This window comes from Orycteropus afer, unplaced genomic scaffold, assembly GCF_000298275.1.
Source record: "Orycteropus afer afer isolate SDZICR_OR568_19922 unplaced genomic scaffold, OryAfe1.0 scaffold00151, whole genome shotgun sequence".
Lineage (NCBI taxonomy): Eukaryota > Metazoa > Chordata > Mammalia > Tubulidentata > Orycteropodidae > Orycteropus > Orycteropus afer.
Genome location: NW_006921738.1, coordinates 694148 through 700208, shown reverse-complemented (window position 1 = coordinate 700208; position 6061 = coordinate 694148).

The window sequence follows — 6061 nt, the reverse complement described above, 5'->3', positions numbered from 1 at the left end:
GCTAGATCATGGAGTGTTTCATTGTGCTGTGCATGGGGTTGCTATGAGTTGGAAACGTCTTGACGGTACTTAACAACAACAACAACAACAACCATCAAAAGGAATAACCTATGTGTAATTGGAATTCCAGAACAGGAAGAGAATAATAAAACCACTGAGAAAATTGTCCAAAATTTGTTGGAGGAGAACTTCCCTGATATGATGAAAGATGAGAATATAACCATTCAGGAGGTCCAATGAACCCCAAACAGGATAGACTCCAAAAGAAAATCAACAAGACATATCATTGTCAAACTCACCAAAACCAAAACCAAAAAGAATCCCTAAAGCAGCAAGGGAAAAAAGAAAAGTTACATATAAAGGACAACCAATAAGACTAAGCTCTGATTTCTCAGGAGAAACCATGCAGGCAAGAAGGCAATGAGACTATTTATATAAAACCCTGAAACAGAAAAATTTCCAACCAAGAATTATATACCCAACAAAATTGTCCCTGAAAATGATGGTGAAATTAGGACATTTCTAGATAAGCAGAAATTAAGGAAATTTGTAAAAATCACACCAACTTTAAAAGAGATGCTAAACAGAATCCTTTGGACACAAAACCAATAACAGCAAACAACAACCAACTATTAACACACATGATGACATAACCCACAACACAACCTAGTTATGAACCATCCAATGTAAATTAGCTTACAAGATTATAAACAGGGAACCAGAGATATCAATTAGCAAATGAGGACAACTCCAAAACAAAAAGAGGGAAATAATAGTGTAGTTACAGAACTTCTAAATGGTGAGGAAATTAAAAGAACTGCAAGATAGAAGGGACTGTTCTAAAGTCAGGGGAAAAATTTAAATCACAGGGCAATCTCACAGAAAAATGGTAAACTTTCACAATGCAATAAAAAAGAGGACAAGCAAAAATATTAAGAAAAAAAAAGCAAAACAACAGCAACAAAGAATGATAACATGATTCACAAATGAAATGAGCTTAGTACAGAAAAATGTATGGAACAAAGACATTAATAACACCACAAAAAAACAAATAACAAAATGACACCAACAAATTCATACTTGTCAATAATTACACTGAATGTTAATGGATTAAATGCACCAATCAAGAGATAGAGAGTGGTAGACTGGATAAGAAAACATAACCCATCAATATGCTGTCTACAAGAGACACACCTTAGACACAAAGACAAAAAGGAGCCTAAAAATAAAAAATCTTTTTGCTTTGAAAAGGATTTATCAAGCAAAATGCAATCAAAAAAGAGCAGGAGTGGCAATACAATTTTCTAACTTTAAGACAAAAACCACCATAAGAGACAGAAGGACCTGATATGATTAAAGGATCAACTGAACAAGAGGACATAACCATAATAAATATCTACGCACCCAATGAAAGAGCCCCAAAATACATAAATCAGACTTTAACAGAATTGGAAAGAAAAATAGATGACTTACTTCACAGTCATAGTAGGAGACTTTAATACACCACTTTCAATAAAAGATAAAACAACTGGAAAGAAACTTGACAAAGACACAGAAGAGCTAAAGAATACAATCCACCAATTGACCTTATAGTCATCTACAGAACACTGCACCCAACAACAGCACAATTTACATTATTTTCTAGTGCACATAGAACATTCTTCAGAATAGAACATATGTTAGGCCATAAAGCAAGCTTTAATTTAAAAACACTGAAATACTGCAAAGCATCTTCTCAGATCATAATGCTATCAAATTAGAAATCAGCAATAGGAAGAACAACAGAAAAAGAGCAAACATGGAAACTGAACAACACCTTCCTTAAGAATGACTGGGTAATAGAAGAAATTAAAAAAAATGAAATTAAAAAGTTCCTTGAATCAAATAAGAATGAAAACACAACATAACAAAATCTTGGGACATAGCAAAAGCAGTGATCAGAGGACAATTTATAGCAATAAATGCACACATCAAAAAAGAAAGAGCCCAAATTAACACCTTAAACCAACATCTCCAACAATTAGAAAAAGAACAGCAAAAAAAGGCCTATAGTAACCAGAAGAAAAGAAATAATAAATATTCAAGCAGAAATAAAAGAAACAGAAAATATAAAGACAATAGAAAAAGTCAACAAGACTAGAAGTAGTGTTTTTGAAAAGATTAATAAAAACCAACAAACCTCTGGCAAATTTAAGAAAGGAAAACAGGGGGAGCATATGAATAACATGAATAAGAAACAAATTCAGTGACATCACAATGGAACCAACTGAAATCAAAAGGGTAATATCAGGATACTATGAAGAACTGTATTCCAACAAATTTGAAAATCTAGAAGAAATGGACAGATTTCTAGAAACATACACCTTACCTAAACTAACATAGACTGAGGTGGAAAATTTGAACAGACCCATAACAAAAGAAAAAATTGAATAGGTCATAAAAAATTTACCAACAACAAAAAAGCCCTGGTGTGGATTGTTTCACTGGAGAATTCTACCAAATGTTTAGAGAAGAACTGACACCAGTCCTACTCAAACTATTCCAGAACATAGAAAAGGATAGAATCCTCCCAAATTCATTTTCTGAAGCAAACATAACGTTGATAGCCAAACCAGGCAAAGACTGACCAAAACTACAGACCAATATCCCTCATGAATATAGACGCAAAAACCTTCAACAAAATCCTAGCCGATAGGCTCCAACAACATATCTAAAATATAATACATGTGACCAAGTGGGGTTTATACTAGGTTTGCAAGGATGGTTCAACATTAGAAAAACAATCAACATCATTCATCACATAAATAAAACAAAGGAAAAGAACCACATGATCATATCAATCAATGCTGAAAAGGCATTTGATAAAATCCAACACCCATTCTTGATCAAAACTCTCAGCAAAATAGGAATAGAAGGAACATCCCTCAACATAATAAAGGACATATATGCAAAACCAAAAGCTAACATTTTTCTCAATGGAGAGAGATTGAAACCATTCCCCTTGCCAACAGGAACCAGACAAGGATGCCCTCTATCACCACTTCTATCCAACTTTGGATTGTAAATCCTAAGCAGGGCAATATGGCAAGAAGGGAAATCAAAGGCATCCAAATTGGTAAGGAAGAGGTAAAACTATACTTATTTGCTGATGATATGATCCTATACATAGAAAACCAAAGATACTCAGCAAAGAAACTACTGGAACTAATTGAGAGATTTAGCATAGTGGCAGGATACAACATCAACATCCAAAAATCAGTTAGATTCCTCTACACCAACAAACACATGAAGAAATGTTCATGATCATTAGCCATTAGAGAGATGCAAATCAAAACAATGTAATACTATCTTGCCCCAGCAAAGACAGAAAATAACAAGTGCTGGTGAGGATGTGGAGAGATTGGGACTCTCATACACTGCTGGTGGGACTTTAAAATGATATGACCACTGTGGAAAGCAGTATGACAATTCCTTAAAAAGTTGGAATTAGAAATACCATTTGATCCAGCAATCCCATTACTAGGTATATATCCTAAAGAAGTGAGAGCCAGGACAAAAACAGATATATGCACACACATGTTCATTGCAGCACATTTACAGTAGCAAAAAGATGGAAAAACCTAGGTGCCCAACAACAGAAGAATGGATAACCAAGCAATGGGTACATACACAATGGAATACTACGCAACCCTAAAGAATAATGTAGAATCTGCAAAACACTGCATAACATGAATGAACTTGGAGGATATTATGTTGAGTGAAGTAAGTCAATCACAGAAGGACACATGTTGTATTAGCATGCTATTGTGAATAGTCAAGGAAAGGTTTATATATGGAAAGAAATTTTCTTTGTTGTTTACCAGGGGTAGATGGGGAGGGGAAGGAACACACTGGATGGGTAGAGACAAATATTGATTTGGGTGAAGAGAAGGGCAATGCAGCAAATGTGAATGATCAACCCAGTGGCACTGAGGAAGAGGAAGACATAGAGAGATTCATGGAAGGTACAGACAACAAAGATGAACCCTTTTGCACAGTACTGTAAGTACCACATTGTCAGTGATGGCAAATATTGATTTATGTGTGGATGGATGGGTGGACAGACTGAATGATCAAGTATGTCTAGGGATGGAGGAGTCTGCCCATGACCATGTATAGGGTTGGCAGATGATGTTTCTACAAGTATATTTGTATGTTCTGTAAAAATGTCCAGGTATGTAGTAGAGTTGACAAGTGACAAGGTTGTGGTGACTTCTTGCCACAGCAAGCTACCCAGAGGGACTAAGAAGTTAGACCTGTGGGCTCAGGATCCTGGTCACAGGGGATATCAAGCTCAATTGGCATAACATACTACATAAAAACATTGTTCCATATCTTACTTTGGTGAGTAGTGACTGGGATCTTAAAAGCCTGCCATCTAGATGCAACGTTGGGTCTCTCCTCATCCAGAGCAAAGAAGAAAGAAGAAAAGTAAAGATAAATAGAAACAATTAGTCCAAGGGACTGGTACACTGTGTGATCCTCAGCCTATACGACTATGAGACCAGAAGAACTAGTTGGTTCCTGGCTACCACTGCTGACCACTCAGAAGGGGATCTGTATAGGAGATCCTGGATAGAGTGGGAGAACAATGTGGAACAGAACTCAAAGTTATATATATATATATATATATAATTAAAAAACAGTTTTGCTGTTATGATAGAGCCTGGTGAAACCCTGAAATTATGGCCCCTAGCTCTCCATCAGGTCTGGAATTGAACTCACTCCTGTGGCTTCCAGCCAAATAAAAGACAAGCATATGGGCTGAACATTTACCTCAGGTAGACATACTCCTTGGAGAAATCAAACATGGGAGAAGAGAAGGGTTGTGTTTGCACAGAAAGATGGCATGTGGGGTAGGCATGCATGGAAGGGAAGAACACAGGGAAGAGGTAACTATGGGGAGGAAGTGGGAAGAGAGCTGTTACATTGTGGGAAATTGCAGTCAATATCATGAGACAAAATGTGTATGAACAGCTGTATGGAAAATGAACTTGCTCTGTAAACTTTCATGCAAATCACAATAAAAATTAGAAAAAAGAAAAGAAAAGAAATCAGACTTCGTATCACAGTGGACAAATCAGTTGCAAAAGCCCTTCCTAAGTGTTAAAGAGCAAAGCACTTTGAAGACTCAGGTGTGCCTAACCCAAGTCATGGTGTTTTCAATCACCTCATGTACATGAGAAAGCTGGACAATGAATAAGGAAGACTGAAAAAGAACTGATGCCTTTAAATTGTGTTGGTGAAGAATACTGAAAATACCATGGACTACCAGAAGAACTAACAAATCTGTCATGGAAGAAGTGCAGTGGGAATGCTCTTTGGAATCGAGAATGACTAGACATCGCCTCACCTATTTTGGTCCTGTTGTCAGAAGGGATCATTCCCTGGAGAAGGATATCATGCTTGATAAAGCAGAGGGTCAGTGAAATGGGAAAGATCCTCAACAAGATGCAACAATGGGCTCAAATATAGCAAGGATTGTGAGGATGGCACATGGCCAGGCAGTGTTTCGCTCTGTTGTACGTAGGGTCACTATGAGCCAACTGTAAGCACCCTACAACAACAAAAACATGGCCAAAATATTGAAAAATGCAAAAAGAATCAGTGTAATCAGGGCTGTGAAATCAAATGTGCATGAACTGTTGAGAGTAAAACGAATCTGCTTTGTAAATTTGCAGCCAAGTCACAATTTAAAAAAGAAATAATAATAATAGAAGATGGAAAGAATATAGAGTTGTTGTACCAAAAAATAATTGATCTATGTTCAAACATTTCAAGAGGTAGCATAAGATCAAGAACCAGTTTGAAGGAAGAAGTCCAAGCTGCACTGAAGGAATTCATGATGAACTAGGCTCTATGAATTTGCTGAATACCTATTGAGATCTTTCAATAATTGGATGCAATACTGTTGTTGTTGTTGTTGTTATGTGCCGTCGAGTCAAACCTGACTCATAGCGAGCCCTCCTTGGGTTTCCGAGGCAGTATCACTACGGAAGTAGGATTGCCCAACCTTCCTTCC